The sequence below is a fragment of the Trachurus japonicus genome, chromosome 22 (genome assembly GCF_045865225.1).
Source record: "Trachurus japonicus isolate A0001 chromosome 22, Traja_1.0".
In the NCBI taxonomy this organism is placed as follows: domain Eukaryota; kingdom Metazoa; phylum Chordata; class Actinopteri; order Carangiformes; family Carangidae; genus Trachurus; species Trachurus japonicus.
This window is the reverse complement of record NC_140928.1, coordinates 8,449,688-8,462,213: the sequence shown is the minus strand read 5'-3', so window position 1 is coordinate 8,462,213 and position 12,526 is coordinate 8,449,688. Positions and strand designations below refer to the sequence as shown.

Sequence of the window (12,526 nt, the reverse complement as noted above, 5' to 3'; positions counted from 1 at the left end):
AGCCATTTACCTTGCAACGACTTCCCAGTGACTGAGGTTAAATATCTGTCTGTTTGCACTAAATCAGTGTCTCTTTTCCTGTCAGGGAGCGTCACTGAAGGCATGCTAATGCGCTAGCAGGGCGCTGCTGGAGATTCCTGCTCTAATAGGTTCCAGACCAGAGCTGCAGGATGGAGGATGGACGGAAGCAGAGCTGAAGCCAGAGGGGAAGGACTGTGAGTGCTGGGACAAAGCTATCACTATATTGTTCTCTCAGGAAAAAAAAGCAATACATCTAAGTTTTATAGGCTTTTCTGCAGGCAAATGATTGATGTCACCTGGTCCAAGTGGAACAGAAGGCATAAAAAGTGAAGATATATTTATAATAGGCTGAGATATGATCTGAGCTACCTATAGAAGAGGAATGTTTTTTGTGCAGCGATGTTATATACGAGGTCTTTCAACAGAACTGCATGTTCTTAGTTGTACTTAAAGAACTATATGTGACCTTTCCTTACTAAACATGAGATTCATCAGCTGACAAAAAAAGGTTGGTAAGTGTGAGTGGTCTCGTCTGTGTTGTGCCTGAACACGTGTGCAGACTCTCTCTTTCCTTTTAAAAATAAACCAGATGAAATTCTTGTGTTGAAACTCTAGAGCTTTGGCTGGTAATCTCTGCCGATTAATAGTGAATTCGGCACCAACTATCTTGATCAGTCATAATGGTTTTAAGTGCAAATGTTAAAAAAAAACAAAAAACACACAAATATGAACATCCTGATTACAATCTCACAGATTTAAATGTATGCTCTTTTTGTCATGAGGAAGTTCACAACCATGTGATGTAAAAGCAGTGGAACAAGTGAAGAAACGTAAACCGGTGACATGTTATTTTTGTAACAACTATAACCTTTGTTGCCCTAAAATAAAGACACTTGATACTTCTGTGCAAGAGATTTGGTGTCAAATTGATAAATAACTGAGCCTCAGGTTCCTTGTCGTTCAGCTCCGTCCTCACATTGTTTTGTCTCTTCCAATCTTTTCCAGCCCAAACTAAAAACTGTATTACGGCACATATGGGATCCTCATTTCTCTGCTGCAATGATCCAAACCCAACTCTTACAAAATGACAACACATCTCTACATCGCTCCCCGCCCACCATTACGCAGTGCCAATAAAATGTGTTGAACGTGTTTGTGTCACTCACTCTGATGAATGGCCAGGACCCCCGCTGTCACCATGTGAATTCACTTACATCATTTCACCCAACCAAATCCTCACAAAGCAAAGGATTGTGAGAAAAAAAAAAAAACCGCAACTCACAGCGTATCAACAGACCGCATTACTTCTATCACACCCCTGCTGTAGGGTCAGACTGATTGCTACACTTTTTTATTCCCTTGCACAAAACACACGCAGTGCAACAACACTGGCCTCTCTCAAAACATAAAGAAGCATACATTTTCTGTCACACTTGTTAGTCCTCTCTCTTCAAATCAATAAAGCTGTAGGACTCTGTGAAAACCCCAAGGGTGTGTTACATTAGGATAATCTGTACATGCAGGGTTTATCTGCACATACATCCACACACTGCACTGCTCTCATGTCACCATCACATGGAGAGCCTGTAGAGAAAAATGAAACCACAATCATCTGATCAACCCACCCAGTACACATAAAAACACAAATACACACACACACTGTCTAGACACATTCTTAGTATTTTTCTGCTTTTCCCAGAGCACAAACAGGAAGAATGAAAAGACGTGTGAAGAGTGAAATCAGGATGAATCAGACAGATGAATTATGAAACGCGCCTTGACTAATGATCAATAACAAAAAAACTCCTGAGCTCCTGCTCACATTTCAAAGTGTGTTATATTCTGTGAAGACATTATTCAGATCCTGGTCACGTTTTTGTTGCTGACAGTGTTTTATAGGCAATTTTCTGTCTAAGTCTCCTTCCCATCCCAGCCCTCAGGTTACAGTGGAAGCAGTTGGGGCAGTTAGCTGACAGCGCATCTGGGAACTCATCTGGATCAGTTCATCAGGCCTGGAAGCACCGACTCAACTCTGCTTTTATTAAAAGAGACTAGGCAGGGCTCCCTGACAGCTGACAGGAGTTACAGGTACTTCTGTTAATGTCAGTTAGCTCTGTTGGATACATCGGCTGTGAAAAATATCCTGAACCGAAAGTTTTGTTGGAAACAGTTTACTTCCCGTAATTGAAAGTTACAAACATGAAAAATCGTCTAAAAACCAAAAAAGCTATAATTACATAGCTAGTTCGTGGATCTTCAAATCAAAACAAACATTTTACAAAGGGAATAGAAGAACCTCCTGCCGATGCCTACTGAAAACAAACAGTGGAAAGTCTTCACACGTGGCTCTGGGAGTTGTGACCATAACTACCAGGTTCATGCCAAAGTTAACAGCAGAAGTCCATTGGACGAGCTGGGAGCTAAATGCTAAGATTTTCCAAGCCTGGTTACAGCATTCAAAAATGAATTTTAATGCCAGCCTTGCCTCTAATAACCTCTAGGCTATACTGCTCTGATGAATTTTTAAAGTGTATTGGGAAAAAATATGTCCACCTTGTTGGAACATTTTGGGCCTTTGTCCGGCTGCCTCTCTCATAAATTATGGACAAATGGGGAGAAAGGGAAGCAGACACACAGACACGCATCTTAGTGGTATAGTTGGAAGAGTTATTACATCTATGACCAAGAGAGGAAGACTTCCAGGGAGGCCGGCAGGCAGTCTCTCACAGATCAGCAGGTCAGCAGAGACACGCTGAGACAGATAAATATGACAGATCAACAAAATCGGGGTCAGTGAGATAGAACTGAGAGATGCAGCAGTGTTTGCCCGAGAGACTTGCACACAAACAGTACATAAAGACCCAGCATGTTTTTCTCAAAATGTCAAGGCAGGTGGATGACAGAAGAAGTCAGGGAAACAGACTTAATGACCAGCCCTATTCCCTGCGGAGTGCACTGCTCTTGTAGCATTTCCAGGAACACATTAACGGCCCGCATAGAGCACCAGCATCCTCTTCTAATAGCATTGTGCTCACCGTCCTCTGGCACCGGCAGTCACTTTACACACTCTATCTGCACTGAAATGCCCTAGAAGTGATTACTTTAAGGTCTATGGAGCTAAATGAATAATAATCCTGCTGCACGTCTTTGTTTAGTGATATGTTGGCCTTAAGCCCAACCTGGATATAGAAAAAAAAACAAACCCTCTCCTTTCTGAGGTGAGAAGAAATAGTTTTCCCTCCCTGAAACTGTCAGGAATTCACCAAACCAAAACACTGTTGGTTTCTGTTCATCAGAGCATCACACTTACACCTAGGGTGACCAGATCCCAAAAAACAAAATGTGGGACGACCATTACCAATGAGGGGTAGTCTAAAATGTTGATTCTATCTATGTTTTTGAAAAATAAACCCACAGACTGCAGGTTTCAATTATATTACTGGTGCTTTCATCTTCTGACCTGATCACAGCATATTGTGTTTTGTTTCATGATTATTGCGTATGATCAGGAAGTGAAATGCAAGATAATAGTATGGTGGACCTGAGGTCTGGATACATGCAGCTGGATATCTCAGTGGGTAATGGCAGTGACTTTGGAGAGGGAGGCTGCGGGGGTCAACTCCCATTTGGGGGCTGGCATGTTGCCTAAGTTAAAGGGATAGTTCAACATTTTGGCAAATTGGCCCATTGCCATAATCACTATAGTCATAGCAGTAGGTTCGTACCTTTATTTGTCGGTGCAAGCTGTTTTTAGAACGGCGGGCTGCTCAGAGCTATGCTACAGAGGCTAATGGGTTTCCCTCATCAAACTCATCAAATACACAATCCAACAACTCCAAAACACTCGAGTCGTTTTAGAGGTGAATTCATGCAAAACCGCTGATGCGCGTTGCCTTCAGGGACAGTTTTTCAGCAAGCAGTCTCTGTATTTACCTCAAAAACAACTCAGTCTCATAACGTTCCGTCCAATTTGCCAAAATGTTGAACTATCCCTTTAACAAGATCTGAGAGATTTGTCAGGTTTACAAAAACAAGCAAGGAGGGACCGGCCAAGAGATGACAGGCTAACCGGCGTGTGATGACATCACTCACGCACCTCTTAGCTACATCTCTCCTTCTCCTTGCCGTCATCATTTCCAAGATTTTCTTTTTTTTTTTATAAAGGCACAAAATTGTTTGCAGCCAGTTGCACTAATATGGTTCATATACAATTCATTATTTATGCCACACCGTCTGGAAGTGAAAGGTTCAGTGAGTGCATGCTGCACTGATCTGCACATGATACTCCAGAACAGCCACAAGCCGTCAGTGTGTCTATCTGTCAGCAGCAGTGGCAGATTACAGCAGGTCTCATCACCACTAATCTCAGATTATCTTAAACAAACACCACAAACAACCTGGAAATGGACACTGCAACACACTGATTCTGATCCTGCCTCCCACGCTGACTCATACTTTACTGCACAGATTTTTTTTTTTTAAAGCTTATCTGTGTTTTGATAGTACACACTGCTATGAACAATACTGTTCTAAGTGACCCTACACCTACAACATTGCAACAGTATGGGATGTTATTTCACTTAATGGAAAGGAATAAAATACAAAGTTTTTCAAGATGATGCAACTAACAGAATATTTAGATCCTGACCTTTTCAAACAAATGATTGCTGCATTTTAAACTGATGTGAATACTGAATGAGAGCCTCAATCTGAAAATAATTGGGCTCCACGCACTGGATATGAAGAACTGTTAGAGGCTTGTTGGCCAATTAGAGACGTTGTTGTTAAACCAGAGAGGCAATCAGCCAAAGTGAGAGGTTTGTTATCAAACCAACCAACAAAGTGGAGGAGCCAAGCAGCCAACACGGAAAAAACTGAGAGACATCGAGAAGAGGAATCACGCTAATTGATATCACCCGTGCTCCCTAACGGCCTGCGGCAGCTGCATTTCACGGAAAAGTTACAGCAAATAAAGTTGAAAAAAAAAGCGTCAAACGCTTCCAGTTAGAGCATGCTGGCAGCGCGCACAGGCTAACAACCCTAATAACTGCCTTCGGAAAAAGGAAATGCGTTCATTCAGGTTTTCATTTTGAACAGCGAGAAGCTTTTAACTGACATTATATGCGGCCATAATGAAACACCTCAGCACACTCACAAAAACTAACAATGTGGAGATGAGATGAAATGGAGAGGCAGGGGACACATTAAATGACTAATTACTAGACTTACTATTACTTACGCTTAAAACCTGGAAAGATCCCAGATGTGAAGATTCTTTTGGCTACTCTTGAATCAAATAGACACACACACACATTCACACTCAATATAACACTCTCCTCTTCAGAAAGAATGATGACTATGAAAATGACTCTTGAGCTTAATGACCCAGGCCCTGCATTGCAAAACTGAGAGACTCTGGAAAAGGAAACTAATCCCAAATCCTCTTCGCACTCACTGTGTTGGAGTGCCACTTATTTCTCCTCCTCTCTACTCCCCACTTCCATGGCTTCCTTCCTTCAGGCCAAAAGAGCACAGGGACAACAATACTCTTCCCTGCCTTGCTGCTCCGGCCACACACACATAAACACACATAAACACACACACACACACGTACACTCGTCCCAGGCCAGCATGCACACCATGACTCCTCCTCCTCCTCTTCCACCACCACACATGCGGCTCTGCATCGTTCTATCTAAGGCACAACACAAATTGTGCCAAACGTAAACAGTGTGGTGCCAATAAAAACTGGAGGAAGTCCGCTGAGGTCACATGTTAGTATTCCAGCCGCAAGAGGGTAAAACTCCTTTCACTGCCGAGGTCACCCATAAATAACAGCTCAGGGTGAAACACTGTGTAACACCCATGTCAAGAGGACGAACATGAAGCCACACACAGTCCATTGTCAACAGACTAGAACCAATCAGTGAACTGTTGTCTTGTTAACAAGTTAACAAGATCAGCAATTAGCCACACCCCTGAGATTTAGTATTGCAATTACATGAAGTTGAGTTAGGGGACCTACAACAGTCAGAGTAAAGAAACTGAGGCTGATATTTTTCTCTGACACTTCCCTAGTTATCGTTATCCAGACTCTGAGAACACTTAATCATAGACTTTCCATAACGCTACTGGATGGTATCATTTCATTAGATCGTCCCTGTCTGGTAAATCTTTCAAATACTCCTCCATCACCTCCGTAGCTTTTGGGTTTAACCTTAACACCCTCACAATAAAAGTTGGTCGTCTTCAAACCCATCATAAGCCAATCCTTGTGACACTGCTGGGATTATTTCTCATAAAGCTTCTCCGGAGCTGCATATAAAGCCTGTTTTCACAGGCTGACTAATAACGTCCATGACTACTGAACTGATTTGAATTTGTAAAATTGTCGCAAAGTTGCTTGAAGGCCAGTACACTTTACATTTCTTCAGAGTGTTGTGTGAACAGTTTGAAAAGAGGCTGTTCCACAGGGACAGAGCGGATTTTAAATAGACCATCGTTAGAGTATTTTCTTCTGCATCAGTGCCTGGTTGTGTGGTATAACTTTACCCTTTGTATGACTAGCTACTCATTGTACCTCCAAGAGTATTCACTTTAAGAGTTGTCCGCCTGGAGGCAAGGTAAAAAGCCGTCCATCATGGGAGGGGGGTGGACGACAATAATTACTCAGGTCACTGGTCACCGTTTGAGATCATCTTTCCTTAAGGCATTTGTAGTGTTGCAGTCATTTGTACACACAAAATGATGATTGGAAACATAATTTAAGAGTTGATAAAAGTTTAAATCTTGCCCAACTGTCTTGCCTCTGCATGTGTTTGTTTTATGTTTTATTCTTTGTTTCGAAAAGTTATAAAAATGTTTTCTCTGCCTCTTCTGCCTGAATCTCCTAAAAGAGGCATCTTCACCCACTGGTTCTTCCCCTTGGATTCCTCCTCTTTGATTCGCCTCATGCTCGCATTTCCTCACTTGACCACACTCGACCTTTGTTACTTCTGCAACAGCAACATTATCTTTACACTGCAAATCTGTCCAGTTGTGGTCTTTGCTTGTTCATTTTGATGCATTCAGGGAAAGCAGCCAGAGTCTACACAGCTTTTGTGACACTTTTATCGATCCCTATGCTTTGACGGCTGACACTGCCTGGGGATCGCAGCACAGGTTCAACCTCATGGACTGTGGAGAAAAACATGTGCATGGCGTCTCTGATGTCATTGATAGCTCCATGTTGTTGGAATCAGATTGTGTAAAGTTGGGCAATCACCACCACTGAGAGTGAGGTAAAGACCTTGCAGCTCTTGTTCTGTTCTGATTTATACCAGCAGAACAGAACAGAAAAAACTAAAATCCCCAAAGAAGCTTAAAGAGAAGGTCCATGATCACAATTTAGATAAGGTATTATAATACATGCTCTGGGCAAGGCTATGTCTTCAGCACAGACTAGAGGTTAGAGGTTAAAGTGAGGAGATGGGTCGAGGCTAGCAGGAGAAAACAAATGATAGATTTAATACCGGAGATGCTGAACTTGCAATGTTTCTTCTAGAGTTATGGGCCTTGGCTAAGTAGCAAAACTTACTAATGGCTCCTTTAATTACGGGCGCTGCAATCAAAACCTTGGGATAGTGTTTTAGGAATTGGAGTGTGTTTCAAGACGATAAGAGAGCTGAGCCACTATGATCAAAGAGTAGGGTAGTGGTTCTAATGATTTACTTTGACCTCTGTCTGCATCTTTTTGCGAAAGCTGTGTAACAACATTAGCATCAACATGACCTGCTGACAGCATTGCTTTTTACATTTACGGACAGACCATGGTAGGCCCTATACTCTCCTGTGTACTGGTGTGCATCTGCCTCTCTGGTCAATCAGCAAACTATATATCCGGATAGAAGGAGCTATATGCACTTGCATTATGGGAGCAGCATCTCAACATTAACACAGGAACCATTAGGCTAAACAGGTGCCTCCCCTTATGGAGAGATCCCAATCTCCACTTAAGGCTCTCAAGAGGTTCAAGGATTGTTTATGCTAAGTATGTTTGTACAGCCGTTTCTGGGATTATAAAAACACAATATTTCATCTACAATGAGACAAGATCTAATATTCCTTCTCCTTCTTGCCCTGGAACCAGATGTTCATGGGTTATGTGAATGTTGTTATGTTAAGGTTATCTACAGTGCAAGAAGATGGCTGAGCCCCCCTCTGCTGCTTATCAATGGTGCTTTTGATATCATCTCTGCAGCAACACTGATGATCATCATATGAGTATGTGGGTGTGTGGCTTTGGGGAGGGGTGCATATGACACACACACACACGCAAATGAACAAACACAGTGCTGAGCACATTTCCCTCTGAGATTAAAACGACTTAGTGGCTAAAAATGACAGTTTATCTGAAGACAGACAATCTGCTGGGAAGAGAGTGGAAAAAACAAATCCTCTCTTGCCTTATCTGTCATGACAAAGCAGCAAGGAGGAGAAGGAGGGGGGGGGGATGTAATGAGAGCTAGTCAGAAAAAGAGAAAGAAAAAGTGACTATCCAGGAGGAAAAAAAGACTTAGATTAATAGAGAGAGAAAAAAACAGACAGAAGGGGCAAGGTGGAGTACATTACATTATCTAATAATATCTCCCATCTCGGAGCACAGATGTTACTCCTTATCACTCTTTACGCTTGCTTAGCAAGCTTTCACTTCCTTGTTCACCCTACAATACCACGTTTCAGCACAAACCAGTGACTGTAAAGGCTTCTGTAATGCCTGCCATTCATTTTCCACGTGCAGCTTACCGATCTGGTTTTATAACAACATCATAAATGGTTTCTTAATGACAGCAAGGTCGGAGAGGGTAATTAGCTATATCCATCACTCCGGGGCTCCTCGCTAAGGGCAGGATATGAACCCATGAGAGGCCTCCTATCCTCTGGTAATGATCTTGTACCACCCAGTTATGCCACAGAATTGCCGGCAGTGCAATAGCAGTGTTAAAATTAAAACAACAGACCTATTGCTGTCACTTTTAATGTAGATAACCCACCAAGCAATGTCATTAAACCTGACTATTTGGCCACTTGGGGCACAGCTGAAACAATCTGTACACAGCACAACACAACATATTTTAATTTATATAACAAACTGTTGCTGCCTATTTGTTGTTATGTCCATTTACTACAAAAGGGGAATCATCTGGCCTTGTGGATAAATACTCCACTGTGCTAGGCAGCTATAGCACATAGTTTCTCTATCAGGGACCTCCTATACAAAAATTCATTGTCAATATGAATATATTGAGACCCTTACAAACCACACATTGGTGTGTCTTGACTGATAGTGTAAGTGAGCACTGCGTTGTAGAGATAGATAATATGCCGAATCGTTCTTTTTTTTTTGCATGGATATCGTCAGCGACACTGCGCCGTCACTTGGACGTGCTTTACCTATTTAAAGCGTGTTTATCAGTATCGTTAGTGAGTGTGCTCCTTTTGGTAACTGTTTTACACTTTCACTTCAAGGAGCTGCTCAGTATGAACATTTCACTCCCAGAGCTACTCACTGTGGATTTTCTATCTGAGCTTTCAGGGCTTCAGAGCTTCCTGAAGTGCACTCTGAATGTAGTTAGTGGAAAAGAGTGTTATTCACTCACATTTCACCTCATTTTTCATCAACAGTCCATGATTAACAATGACTGACCTTCCTGTTACCAGCCCATTTCCCCTATTTTAATTAGTGAAAGCAGATCCATCCCAGGGCCCAGTCAGGAGACAGTCAACCACACACACAAACACACACAGCGAACCATCTTTTTGTTTCTGGTATACATGTAGAAAACAATGCGCACAAAAGCTGCACATGTGCAAACACACATTGGATACATACTGTCATACAAGCACACAAAAACATACACACACTAACACAGAGAAATGTTGCTGTCCAGACTCATGATGTTGAACGATGATTGGTCGAACAAGACAAGTGCTGTCAGCTCTGCTGCGAGTTGCTGACACAACACAGAGCAGCCAACCGGATATAGACCCTCAGCTCACACCCGGCCAGGCCGAGGCCTGTGGTGGACTTAACATGTCTCACACATACAATAAAATGACAGAACAGACAACGACCACTGACAGACAGACATGTGCTGCTGATAAGTTCACTCCTCCATATTTTGTCAGCCTGGTCCGTGTTGTCTCACTAAACAAATGCAGCTCTGCTGTGATATTAATTCTCGCAAATCTGGAACAACATCTATGTGAAGTTATCACAACATTCTGCACATCTGTCAGCTGGGACAATGCTTTAAGTGATATACGCCATTTGTTGTGTTGGGGTTTTAGATGGATTTTTATACATTTTGAATAAAAAGCGGTCACAACAGAGACCCTGATACAAGAGCACTGTAACGTTTAACTGAATCCTCTGACAAAGTAGGTGTCTTACCATGTTTCGTTTAATTACTTTTGATGAGAGACATGATTTAAGCTGTGACACAGCACTGACTATCCCAGTGGAGCGCTCAGAAATGTTGCCTGAACATTTTTTTCACCTAGGCCTGATTGTTACAGCAGAACACATCAGTCCCAACACTTCACTTCACCTAGAAAATTAGACCCTCAGGACTTGAAATCAAGTCACTTTGGCTCCTTCTCAAAATCAACACCGGGTGAGATGTTGTGCTTCAAGTAACTGTCACTTTCACTGCATGTATTTTTTCCCAGCATTCCCAGGAATCAAACAGGTGTCACTGGCTATTGTGGCGACCAAAACAAAAGCGTTAATATCCTGCCTGTGCTTCGAGGACTCGCACGTATGTGATGGGTGTGTGGTGTTTACAGACCCTGTGCTGCTGTCACCGTGCACTTGCTGGTCTCGTCAACAAAGGTGTTGTCCAACAACAGTGGCATCGGTTCACAAGGCAGAGACTCCCAGGAGAGAGACAATGGACAAAAGACCAAACAAAAACACACTCTTTTGTCCGGTTGTGTCCATCCCTGCTGTGATCAAACATAATTACATCACCAGAGACAGGAATAGAAAAAAATAGCAGCGGAATATAAACACAAGCCTACGTGATTATTCTGGGAGGATGGAGGAGCTGGACTCTTATCACCAGGGGCAACCTGAGCTGAAATGAATAGGAGCTGAACCTCAGGCTGTGAGGAGATGCACTGAGTCTCATTCTCTGCTTGCTACCCTAAACCAAACCCAAACTGCCTGGCCCACTGCACAGTGTAAATTCCAGACAGGAGTATGTAATGGCCAAGGTTTATCAGCTCATGCGCGCCATGTTGGAGCAGACTGCTCACATCACAACACACCACAGAATACCCTGCTCCTCTCCTCTCCTCTCTCCTCTCCTCCTATACAGCCTGGAGCCAGTCAGCATCTCTCACCCATGCAGTGACGACCGTGCTCGGCTGGCGCCACTGGAAAATTCATCATCGACAACAACACACACATTTTAAAAAAAAACAAAAAACAAACAAGACATCCTGAAACACTGCCCTCACAAACAGGTCGATATTACAACAGAAACATTCGCGTAAACATGTCATCCTGATACACCTGTCGTCCTGGCTGGCGGGGATAGCTACAGTACAGTAAAAGCGGCCCTCTGAGGCATGTAGCAGAGGATGTTGACATGACATAACAATGCAGCCATTTTTCCCCTCTACATTTCACCTCCAAAAAAAAATAAAAAAAATCAGCGCCTGGCTTCACTGTGCAGCTTGTTATTTTTGAACGTGCACGTCCCCTTGAAGGATGCTGCTGCTGCTGCTGCTGCTGCTGCGCCTCTCGTGATTACTGAGTTGTAAGCCCACATTAATGCAGCGATCGATACGCGGTGTTTACAGTGACTCTCGCCCCTGCATATAAATATAATTTTCCCCTCCTTATTTCTGTGTATCCATTCCCTCCTCCCTCTGTGTTGTCATCCACCTCCTGTCCGAAATCACGCACGGATGCTGCCAGCCAGGCTTTTTGGAAGCTTAAATATTTGCGCCGCTGCACAACAACCATCCTCTGGACAAATCACCGAAAGCAGGTCATGCAGCTGGAAAAACAAAAAACCAGCTGCACACCAGAAATCACGACTTACTCAGTTGCAGATCCCGGTCGCTTCGCTTCCCGCCGCAGACGGTCTTCCAAAACGGGGCTGTCTGCCTGACTGTCGCCTTGTTTATTTCTGAGCGTCAATTCGGAATCTACCCTGTCACCCCCGTTCCTCTCCTCCTCCTCCTCTTCCTCCCCTCTTCTTCTCCTTCGTCTTCCTCTTCTCCTTCTGACACTGGCACCCCGTCTGTTATTGGTGAGGTGATGCTGCTGGCAGCTCGCGCGCACACACAGCCCTATAATAATAATAATAATGATAATAGTAGTAGTGATGACGATAATAGCCTAATGATAAGAGCCCACTGGTCTCCTTTCCAGCGCATAAGACGCACGGCGGAGGTGCAAATCTCATGGGCTACGGGGCGTCGTCTGAAGCAGGTTGTAGTCTAGTTAGTGTAT

At 43.2% G+C, this 12,526-nt stretch overlaps 1 protein-coding gene across 1 annotated transcript in view; it reads right to left on the bottom strand.

Moving 5' to 3' along the window:
• The window catches only part of palm1b (paralemmin 1b), a 21,516-nt gene extending 8,990 nt beyond the window's left edge, over positions 1 to 12,526 (bottom strand). Inside the window, exon 1 of the mRNA XM_085766778.1 lies at positions 12,114 to 12,526. The gene's annotated coding sequence lies outside the window, so the exon portion shown is untranslated. The remainder of the gene's footprint in view (positions 1 to 12,113) is intronic.